The sequence below is a fragment of the Bubalus bubalis genome, chromosome 15, assembly GCF_019923935.1.
Source record: "Bubalus bubalis isolate 160015118507 breed Murrah chromosome 15, NDDB_SH_1, whole genome shotgun sequence".
NCBI classification, from domain to species: Eukaryota; Metazoa; Chordata; class Mammalia; order Artiodactyla; family Bovidae; genus Bubalus; species Bubalus bubalis.
In genome coordinates this window covers 69,960,481-69,972,624 of record NC_059171.1, presented here as the reverse complement: position 1 = coordinate 69,972,624, position 12,144 = coordinate 69,960,481, and the positions used below count along the sequence as shown (strand labels likewise).

The window sequence follows — 12,144 nt, the reverse complement described above, 5'->3', positions numbered from 1 at the left end:
AAATGGTCAGTTCCAGTTCACAACAAGTGTAGGGAAAATTTGGAAGTAAGATTTCATTTCCCTTTAATTTTCTTGGCAGCTCTTTGGCCTGATATGAAGCATAGTCTAATTTGCATACTCATAGAATCACACTAAAATTCCTATCTCCTGATTTACATTGTGTGAACTAATCTTCATGGAGTCAGTTCATTTTAGGTGTCTCTGCAGCTGCTCAAGAAGATGAAAAATGAGAAGAGGAGAAACAAAAGGGTGAAAAAGAGAATGAGCAGAAGGGGAAGAAAGAGGAAAACTTGACCTCAGATTCAAAGCTTGCAGTTTCAATAATAGCCATGGGACTTCTCTGGCAGTCCAGTGGTTAAAACTCCATACTTCCATGGCAGGGGACATGAGTTCAGGGAACTAAGACCCCACATGCCATGTGATACCAAAAAAAATTTTTTTAATAAAAATTAATAAATATCACTTGAGCAAACCTCACTACTAAAAATAAAAATAAATAATAGCCAAAATATCAGATTCTTTTGCTCCTCAAGAATAAAACCAGAATTTCCTTAGATAAGAAAAACTTTTATACACACAAATATATGTAAACACAAAATATTTACCTTTCAAGGTACAGTGGTGTTAAATTAAGGTATGTAGACTATTTCTAGATAAGGCTATAAAGAATTACCAAGCTAGTATAATGTTAATAGAATGATTCAATACTCCATCTGTTTTCTACTATCTGTGTGTCTGTGTCTGTTGGTGGATAAATGGAATCTTAAATTTGGTGTGTCAAATAAAAACCAAGCATCTCTTAGTGTTCATAAACTTTTAGAACCTTGGAATGTGTCATCTTGAGGTCAAAGCTGTCATTTTATTTTATTTTATTTTATTTTTGAGGCCCTGATGCTGAGAAAGATTGAAGGTAAAAGGAGAAGAGGGCAGCAGAAGACGAGATGGTTAGATGGGCATCACTGATTCAATGGACATGAATTTGAGCAAACTCCTGGAGATAGTGAAGGACAGAGGAGCCCGACATACTGCGGTCCATGGGGTCACACAGAGTCAGACAGGACTTAGTGACTGAACAATAGTTGCTTTACAATGTTGTGTTAATTTCTGCCGCACCATGAAGCAAATCAGCTATATGCATGCATATATCCCCTCCCTCATGGGCCTCCCTCCCACCCCCTGATCCCACCCCTCTGGGTCACCACAGGGCACAGAGCTGAGCTCCCTGGGCTATATAGCAACTTCCTACTAACGACCTGCTTTACACATGGCAGTGCAAAACCATCATTTTAATATTAAAGAACTGATGCCCGGAGAGTTCTGTCTTCAGAGGGGCAGAGACGGCTGGACCTTCAGCAATGGTTCTGCTCCCTTCATACAGCAGAGTTGCTGGGAGGGGCAGCACATGTCTTGTGGCCTCTGCATCCAAATGAGACCATGTGATCACATCAACTGAGTGGGTGGGGAAGCTGGAAGTGTCACTCCCAGGCTTCTCAGCACCTAAACCATCTCAGGTTAAGAAGCAGCTGTGCTTTTTCCTACCTCCCTTCCCCCATTTCCTGACTAGACCCAGAGGATGCTGAGGCCTTTGAGGGTGATAATTCCACAAGATGGGAAAAACCTACATCGCTGAATCATCAAATGGAAAACATTCCTTATAAACCAAGAATACCCATGCAGAAGAGTTCTGGGAGCAAGAAACTAACTTCATGCTAAACCACTGAAATGTTAGAGATTTTGCTTGTTCCTGTGGCTTAATGTGACCCTAAGTAGCACAGATCATTAGTATTGGTCAGATTTCCTGATTGTCCACTCAGGATTCATGCCATTATTCAGATATGCTTGCTGCATCCATGACGCCTTGTGTTTCTGGATCCAACCTGGATTCCACTCCTAGCCGTATCTTTTTCCTCTTTGTCCCAAGAACATTGTCAGACTCACAATAAATACTCACTGAACAAAAGATCAACAGTTACCTCTGCTGTAAAGTGGGAATCGAAACTTTTAAATACCTGAAAATCAAGACACTGGATCATATGATTTTGTGAGTTCTTAATGCTCTGAAATCTGCAAAATTTCTAGCCCCCAAATCCTCCATATTCTACTGCTTTGTATGTCTTCAGTTTATCCTTAGTTCTGACTCTGTAAAATTTCATTCTTGTGATTTTCTTTTCAGATATCTCTCTATATTTAATATTGCTCAAACTGTCTGGTCCTGGATTGAGATGGGGGCAAACATGTTTCTCTTTAGCTTGCTAAGGCACATCAGAGCAGCTAATATTTATTAAGGACTTAATTTAAAAAGCACTCTACTAAGAGAATTATATGAAGCGGCTCACTTTTTCAACACTCCTATTAGCCCTATTTCATAGGTAAGAAAACATCCTTAATGAGATTAGGCAATTTTTCCAATGTCACATAGTTGTAAATAGCAGAATTGGGATAAGAACAGAGGTTTAAGAGCCTAGGTTTCTAATCTCCAGGCTCTGCCACCCAATGACAAGCAACAGAGACAGACTGCGTAATCTAAGCCAAAAAAGTAATTTATTAGAAGGATTAAAGATGAGAGCTGAGAGGGTGGGGGAAAACTAAAAGGAGTAGGCAGGGCTCAAAGCAGTTCTTTGAATCCAGTTGTCCAGTCATTAGGTCAAGTCTGACTCTGTGACCCCACGGACTATAGCTCTCTGTCCTTGGGGATTCTCTAGGCAAGAATACTGGAGTATTGTCCAATACAGGCGGAGGGTTGTGATGCCCTCCTCCAGGGGATCTTCCCAACCCTGGGACTGAACCTGCATCTCCTGTGTCTCCTGCATTGCAGGCAGAACCAATGACTTTTAAATGCTAGTTCATGATCAAGCACTCCCTCATCTGCAATAAAAGGAGAAAAATAAGTTCAATGAAGTTAATTTTTCATGAAGTTAAATATATTGACATTTGGGGTAGGGTGTTAGTGTCTTTTAAGAATTTGTGGTGACAGAATATGGTGTTGGTTTGGGTGGTTTAATATATTTGTGTATTTTCTAAATGCCAAATCAGAATGTCATCAGCCTTATGTCAGCCCATCAATTTTTACAGAAAAGATAGCACAAAGCTAGTTCCAACTTTAAGACTCTTTGCATCAATTATATGCATAAGTCCATGGGTATTGATGCACAAAAATGCATTCCTTCTCATGATTTTTATATTCATCCCTTGGAAGCTCCTAACAGCCAATGTTCCAGGATTACTGAGAAGAGATAATTGTCTTAGTAATTTGTAAAGTGGGGAATAAAGAAAAGAAGAAGGGAAATAGGGAGAGAAAGAAGAAACGAGGAAAAGAAGGGAGAAAGAGAGAGAAGGATGGAGACTTCAGCTCTATCCAATTGGTCCTAAAAGGTTGTTTTTCTCCCTTTGAGTTGTAAATCTACTCCAGAAAAATAGATACATGATAGATACATAAACAGGTAGATATAGAGACAGGAAAGTAGACAGATAGATGGGTAGATAGATAATAAATAAACAATGGATAAATTGATGGATAGATAATGAATATATGGTTAAATGATGGCTAGAGAGATAGATGAATAGATGGATGGATGGATGGATAGATGATGGATAAATAGATAGATAATGGATCGATGGGTGAATAGATAGCTAATGAATAGATGGATGGATAGAAAATAGCATTCGCTGAAATAAAATACACAGCCTAAAAGATGAGAATTATGTTTTATTTGGTAGACTTGCTGAGGACTTAAGCCCAGAAGGCAGCTTCTCAGGTAACTCTGAGAGTCTGCTCCAAAGAGGTAAGGGGGAGAGCCAGGATATATAAGAGGTTTTGCAAATAAGAAAAAAGAAAAGAAAAACAGTAGTTGGAACATCAGAAGATTCGTGTTAATTCAAGAAAAGCAGATATCTCTAGTTAATGAATTTGCTGCTTATCTATGCTGGGAAAATGCAAGAGTTTGGGCTTACTGATATCATTCCTTTGATATGCACGTTCACTATCTACGGCCAGTATCCTGCTCTTCTCTGTCCCAAATTGCCTCAGCATGCACAGTGGGGGTGGCTGCAGTGGCTGATGACTTGATGGCCACAGCATCCTTTGTTTACTGCAAGCAGCTTCTTCATTCCCGAAAGATAGATAGATATATTTTTAAGGCTTCAGGCACAAAGATGGTCTAGCCAGATGTTCTTTGCTCTTACTAAACAGAGCAGAGGAGAGCAAACAATCCACATAACCAACCTCTTATGCTGAGGTAGGTTAAATTGCAGCAGAACTCTTCTGCAGAATTGTAGAGAGCAATTTAAATAATGTCTTAGGGTCATACAGCAACATTTTTAAAAAGATGTCTATAATTTTATATTTTTAAAAGCAGTCTACAGAACTGAGCAAACAGTATGGTTAAGGTATCGTATTTTTTCCAAATGTCTTTTACACTGTCCTGATATCCTCTTACATACATATGTACTGATGTGCGTGTTTGTGTGCAGTGCATGCGTTTTTTTTTTTCCCACCAGGATCCAATCAAGGTCATTGAGTTTGGAGGCTGCTGAAGTCAAAAGCTCAGGTTCCTCTTCACTGTGCTCAGTGCCTTCCCTTCCTTTCTCATTTAAACATCAGCTGGGACCTGGGGATGTCAAGATTCTTGCTGTGGAGGGGAGGAGGATGGTCTCCATTGCCTGGAGATTCCAGGCCCATCCAAGACAGAGCCATTCCCATTCCTGAGAAAGAGAGAGAAGCCTTGCAGAGCAAGCAACTAATGGCCAACTAATCAACTGTCTTAAAGATTACCATTCAGACTACAGACAAATTGATCCAGCCAACTCTGTGCAGTCAACTGCCTGAAATTCTCCTCAACCAAGAACATTTGATTTGCTCAGATGCCCTGTCATGTTAGAAAGTGACTCATTTACTCTCTGCTTCACTCTGTGATGCATAGACCCAGTTGCTGTGGGTTTTCATTAGACTTAAGATTTAACATGAGTGAAAGTGAAAGTGGAGAGTGAAAAAGTTGGCTTAAAGCTCAACATTCAGAAAACGAAGATCATGGCATCTGGTCCCATCACTTCATGGGAAATAGATAGGGAAACAGTGTCAGACTTGATTTTTGGGGGCTCCAAAATCACTGCAGATGGTGATTGCAGCCATGACATTAAAAGACACTTACTCCTTGGAAGAAAAGTTATGACCAACCTAGATAGCATATTGAAAAGCAGAGACATTACTTTGCCAACAAAGGTCTGTCTAGTCAAGGCTATGGTTTTTCCAGTGGTCATGTATGGATGTGAGAGTTGGACTGTGAAGAAAGCTGAGCAGCAAAGAATTGATGCTTTTGAACTGTGGTGTTGGAGAAGACTCTTGAGAGTCCCTTGGACTTCAAGGAGATCCAACCAGTCCATTCTGAAGGAGATCAGCCCTGGGATTTCTTTGGGAGGAATGATGCTAAAGCTGAAACTCCAGTACTTTGGCCACCTCATGCAAACAGTCGACTCATTGGACAAGACTCTGATGCTGGGAGGGATTGGGGCCAGGAGGAGAAGGGGGAGACAGAGGATGAGATGGCTGGATGGCATCACTGACTCGATGGACATGAGTCTGAGTGAACTCTGGGAGTTGGTGATGGAGAGGGAGGCCTGGCGTGCTGCGATTCATGGGATCACAAAGAGTCAGACATGACTGAGTGACTAAACTGAACTGAACTGAAAAACTTGGCCTAACTCTAATGGTACAACTAACATTTAATTAACATGGGGGGGAAAGGAAAGGAAAAATCTCAACTCCAGAAAAATAAATGACCCAATCAAAAAATGGGCCAAAGAACTAAATAGACATTTCTCCAAAGAAGACATACAGATGGCTAACAAACACATGAAAAGATGCTCAACATCACTCATTATCAGAGAAATGCAAATCAAAACCACTATGAGGTACCATTTCACACCAGTCAGAATGGCTGCGATCCAAAAGTCTACAAGTAATAAATGCTGGAGAGGGTGTGGAGAAAAGGGAACCCTCTTACACTGTTGGTGGGAATGCAAACTAGTACAGCCACTATGGAGAACAGTGTGGAGATTCCTTAAAAAACTGGAAATAGACCTGCCTTATGATCCAGCAATCCCACTGCTGGGCACACACACTGAGGAAACCAGAAGGGAAAGAGACACGAGTACCCCAATGTTCATCGCAGCACTGTTTATAATAGCCAGGACATGGAAGCAACCTAGATGTCCATCAGCAGATGAATGGATAAGAGAGCTGTGGTACATATACACAATGGAGTATTACTCAGCCATTGAAAAGAATACATTTGAATCAGTTCTAATGAGGTGGATGAAACTGGAGCCTATTATACAGAGTGAAGTAAGCCAGAAAGAAAAACACCAATACAGTATACTAACTCATATATATGGAATTTAGAAAGATGGTAACAATAACCCTGTGTACGAGACAGCAAAAGAGACACTGATGTATAGAACAGTCTTATGGACTCTGTGGGAGAGGGAGAGGGTGGGAAGATTTGGGAGAATGGCATTGAAACATGTAAAATATCATGTATGAAATGAGTTGCCAGTCCAGGTTCGATGCACGATACTGGATGCTTGGGGCTGGTGCACTGGGACGACCCAGAGGGATGGAATGGGGAGGGAGGAGGGAGGAGGGTTCAGGATGGGGAACACGTGTATACCTGTGGTGGATTCATTTTGATATTTGGCAAAACTAATACAGTTATTTAAAGTCTAAAAATAAAATAAAATTTAAAAAAAAAAAGAAAGAAAAATCTGTATCATCTATCCATCTATATATCAGTTGCCATTTAGTTGTTGTAGCTTATTTTTTTATTGCATTGAAAACTCCCAAGATATATTTTGAGATTATTTACCCTCTTTTATAATTAGACTTATCAGGACCAGCATCTTTTCACAAGATAATGTTCTTTAAAAAGACGTCTGCCTTTGTGAAACCTATAATTCTAACTTTTATGTTGCCATGTTATGCTACTAAATTCATTTTAGATGAAAAAAATTCTTTGACTCTTAGTCCAGAGTCACTCAAAACAGGCTATAAGAATTTTTGAGGCTATAAAGGCATATCTACTTTTTTATGATGAAAACTTAGTAGGAACAAGGCTCTATACTGTAAAGCAAAGGCCCTGACACTTACAAGTAACCAGCTGTAAGGGGTCAAATGGTGCTTACCACTCCCCAAAAAAGATATGTTCCTATTCTAACCTTTGAAATCCATGAATATGAACCTATCTGGAAAAAGGGCCTTTGCAGATGTGCTTACTAAGAATATCAAGATGAGATCATTGTGTGCTATATGGATGGGTCTTCTATCCAATGACAAGTGTCCTCATAAGAGACACACAGAGAAAACATGGGAGAAACAGAAGAGAAAGGCAGAGTTTTGCAATCACTAGATAAGCTATGACAAACCTTGAAAGCATATTAAAAAGTAGAGACATCACTTTGCTGACAAAGGTCCATATAATCAAAGCTATGGTTTTTCCAGTAGTCATGTATGGATGAGAAAGTTGGATCATAAAGAAGCCTGAATGCTGAAGAATTGGTGCTTCCAAACTGTGATGTTGGAGAAAACTCTTGGAAGTCCTCTGGACAGCAAAGAAATCAAACCACTAAATCCTAAAGGAAATAAATCCTGAATATTCACTGGAAGGACTGATGCTGAAGCTGAAGCTCGAGTTCCAATACTTGGGCCACCTGATACTAAGAGCCAATTCATTGGAAAAGACTCTATTCCTGAGAAAGATTGAGAGCAAGAGAAGAAGGGGGTGACAGAGGATGAGATGGTTGGATTGCATCACTGACTCAATGGACATGAGTTTGAGCAAACTTCAGGAGATAGATAGTGAAGGACAAGGAAGCCTGGTGTGTTGCAGTCCATGGGTTCACAAAGAGTCGGACATGACTTAGCTACTGAACAACAAGCCAGCATCCAGAAGCTGGAAGAGCCAAGGATTAATTCTTCCCTAGAGCCTTCAGGATCAAGTGACCCACCTGACTCCTTGACTTTGGACTTCTGGCCTCCAGAACTGTGATGATGAAATAAATTTATATTGTCTTAAGTCATCCAGTTTATGGTAATTGATCACAGCCAGCCTAGGAAACTATTAATAACACACCATCTGTGTGATCTTGAATGTGGTACTTGAAGTGGCTGGAGCCACTTTTCCTCCATATATTAGATGAGGAAAGGCACACCTACCTATAGGGTTTTAGTGGGAGTTAAACCTAAAATAACATAGGAACCTGGTACTTAGTGGGTGCTCAATAACAGTAGTTGTAGTTATCACATTGTTGTTACTAATTCTATGAATTTCACAAAAAATTGAATCAAAGCAATAATCAGGGACTTTATTTCCTGTCCCCAAAATATGTGATGAAAGACTGGCCTGCTTTTAATGCAAGGTTTAAACTATTGAAAGCTTACATTCAGGGATTGTTTTTTTTCCAGTGGCTTCACCCTACCCTTAGATAATGATAAATGCTAAGCTGAGTAAATATTAAACTAAAGAAGCGGTCAAAGAAACAGGTATAATTAAGCTGGTGTTACAGTCTATTAACCCCCTTTATAGGAAGAAAACAATGGTCTTTCTAAAATAGAAACCCAACTTGAACCATGGGCTGGAAAATCTCATGAGTGTGTAGTCTAATTGGATTAGCCAGTCATGTTTCTCCTCTCCATAAGCTCTGTGGACTCCCCATTTCAGAGAGAAGCTCCATCTCTCTTTTTGCCTTGCTCACGTGTCCTCTCAAAGCATTCATTCATTCATTCATCTTGTCATCGCTATTGTTACCCTCCCTCAATTATGATCATTCATCTTCATTGCCCTCGCTTCCATCACCACCGTCCTAGTCCAGGCTTCAGGAACGCTTTCCTGGATGGCAGCTGCTGTCTCATGGACCTTAGTTTCCCCCCCGGGCACCTCTGTAAACTGTTTGCATGAAGCAGCGAGAGTGAGTAACAAAAAACACAAATTACTCCATGCTGACACACAGCAACGGCTTCTCATCTCACTCGGAGCAAAATCCAAGTATCTTGCCCTGAACTCTGCAAGCCTAACATGACCCAGGTCCACTTCCCACCTCTCTTACTAGTCTGGGTCCCTCCAGCTTCCTTGGTCCCCAAACACTCCAAGCTTATTCTTTCCCTCAAGACTTCCCAAGTCTTCCTCCTTCCAATGGTCTCTATGCCAGTCCCTTCCCTCCCTATGGCTGGCCCCTCTAGACCCTCAGGTCTCACTCCCATGTCACCTCTCCAGAAAGGCTATCTTTGACCATCCACCACTTTCAATCCCATCACCTTGTTTAATTTTCTCCTTAGTGGTTACTACCATCTGAATCAGAGTGTTTGTTAATTTTCTCAGTTAGTTTCTGCCTGTTTCCCTCTATTGAATATAAACTTCTTGACAGTAGGAACTTTGTTCACCTCATTCAGGCTGTGTCCCCACTGCCTAGAATGGCACTTGGCTCATCCAAAGTGACCACAAATATCAACTGAATATTCAACAAGAACTGACTCATAATAGTACTAATGGTTTCCCCTGACACCGGGAATATTTGTTAGGGTCTAGAGATGGGCCGAGCAGCCTAGTGGGCTACAGTCCATAGAGTCACAAAGAGTCGGACACGGCTGAAGCAACTTAGCATGGAGATAGTTCATACTGTCACAGCTGAGGTGTGTACTCTTGGCATCTTGCTAGTAAGTAGAGACCAGGGATGCTGTCACGCATACTGCAATGCACAGGAGGGTTCCTGCAGTGGCGAACTGTCCAATCTAAAGTGTCAAGAGTGTCAAGATTGAGAAAGCCTGACTCTTAGCCCACAAGTTGCCTACCAAATGTGGTGCAAAGTGCCGAGTATCAGTGCTTGATGCAGAAGATTTTAGGAGGGGAAAAACAGTAACCACAGTGTGTGATGACTGATTTATTAAGGGTAGGTCACAGTGTATGGAGTCTTAGAAATGGCATATAAGCCAGCCAGAAAGAGTTCAGAAATTATGGTGGGAGTGGGCAGAAGGGGAGGAAACAACCAGGCTTTTCCCATTCTACCAGTTTTCCCTAAACATCCAGACCATATCCACATACCACCTGTTCTATGATATAGACAATATTTTTCTCTGAATCCACTCAGTTTTGAGCTAAATACCTGTAAGATGTTGATCTCTCTAGTTTTATGTCATTGTCATTCTCCTATTAACTCATTTTTAAAGAGTTCTATTGAGATGTAATTTATGTATCATACAATCCACCCATGTAAAGTGTCCAGCAAAGTCGTTTTTTACCAGCAAGAAGCAGAGTCACAGGTATAGAGAACAAGTTAGTGGTCACCAGTGGGGAGAGGGAAGTGGGGAGAGGTGATATTGAGGTGGGAAAAGGGGGATTATTACAGGATTTTATGAAATTATGTGTGTGAAACTTCTGAATATTGAAAAATACGAAATTTAAAGAATACTTCATTCAATAAAAAAATGAGCAAAATTCAATTTTGCTAACTCCAATGAGAAAAAAAAAAAGGGGGAAACCAAAATGTTTTTCAATGTGTTCACAGAACATGCAGCCATGACCACAAGCAAATTGAGGACGTTTTAATCGAGACCAACTCCGTTTTGGGCTTCCCGGGTAATTCAGTGGTAAAGAATCCACCTGCCAGTGCAAGAGACCTAGGTTAGACCCCTGGGTGAGGAAGATCCCCTGGATAAGGAAATGGCAACCCACTCCAGTATTCATGCCTGGGAAATACTGTGGGCAGAGGTGTCTGGTGGGCTACTGTCCATGGGGTCATGAAAGTGTTGGACACGACTTAGCAACTAAGCAACAAAAACAAACACCCTTTTGAAAATGCTCACGTGCCTGCCTCCTGTGGGCCTCTTGCTGACTGACAGTGATAGAAAGCCCTGCCCTTTGGGAGACATCGTGCAGCATCCAGTCTCTGAGCCAGGCAGGTGTGATCAGGCATCTCCTGATGTACTTGGCCTATGGTTGGCACAGACAGGAATGAGTCGGAAAGGGCTAAGTCCTAAGAAGCAACACGATAGGGCTTCATGGTTTGTGGAGAAGCCTGAGGTCAGGAAAGGCACCGAGAGCAAAGTCTTTTCATTTGAGGTCTCGCCTGCACAGATCACAGTGAGAAAGCCTTGGAAGTATCAAAGATTAGGACCCAAGGGTGAGAGCAGGGGTCAGCAACAGCAGGAAAATGCTTATAGCGACAGGGAGCAGCGGCCACACAGGCCAGCCCAGCCAGTCTGCTCAGGCCCATAACCTGGCCAGCCACCCAGAGTCAAGGGTCCACCCAGGTCCTCTGACTGCACTTCCTTCTTCCCTTTATTCTGCAGCAAGGGGGCAGGTAGGTGATGATGCCGTGTTCCCAGAAGACCCAAGCCCTCACTGCCTCCCTCTTGTTCACCCCTGCAGGTCCCAGAAGATCTGTTTACAAGGACCCTGACAGCTCCACTCAGACAACCAAAACTTTACAAGACAAAAATAGCACACTCAGTTTTGAGATATGAAAATACTGATAGGATGGCACAATTTCTGCACTGGCATCCTTGTCTGCTGAGAGATCAAGCCCTCTCAGGGTTGCAGGAGGCAGCTTATGTGATAAGCATCACATAAACACGGAGCTGGCATGTGAAGCTTTCTTTTCTGTTCTGCCACCAGACAGTCTGTTGCCATGGAAATCGTTCTGTCACCTTGCAAATGGAGTCTTCCTTCCAGAAGTACGGAACAACCAAGCATGTCTGCATGGCTGGGAACTGAACTTGGTAAAGCATTGTCCATCTCTTCTGTATAGAGCATACCATGCTAATCTCTCATTTTGAGCCTTTTGACCTCATGATCAAGGATTTCATTACATTAATAAAGATATTTTAAAAAAAGAGTAGTTTCTTCTTTGCTGACAAAAGCATCCCCATCAGTCATCTCCTCCCAGCCATCAAAAAGATTCCTGGTACCTCACTGATCTCAAAAAACCCAGCACCAACTAAGGGTCTAACTAGCCTACTTCTGAGTCTTGGGAAGGGTGCTGTTGGAATGCTACAGAGCTATTTGGCTTCTAAGAAGACATTTAGTCATCTCCTGAAAAGATGCCTTCAATACAAATCAGGCAAGACTGGGAGGTGGGGTGGAATGAATTGGGAGATTG

At 41.7% G+C, this 12,144-nt stretch overlaps 1 long non-coding RNA gene across 2 annotated transcripts in view; it reads left to right on the top strand.

The window, feature by feature from the left end:
- Window positions 1-11,872, top strand: part of LOC102400186 — a 32,620-nt gene extending 20,748 nt beyond the window's left edge. The window contains exon 3 of one of the 2 annotated variants that reach the window (XR_003103712.3): window positions 11,661-11,872. This is a non-coding gene — a long non-coding RNA (uncharacterized LOC102400186). Of the gene's footprint in view, window positions 1-885; window positions 946-11,660 lie in introns of those variants that run through there. The other variant, XR_003103713.2, reaches the window with a different exon arrangement.
- Window positions 11,873-12,144: the final 272 nt, after the last annotated feature.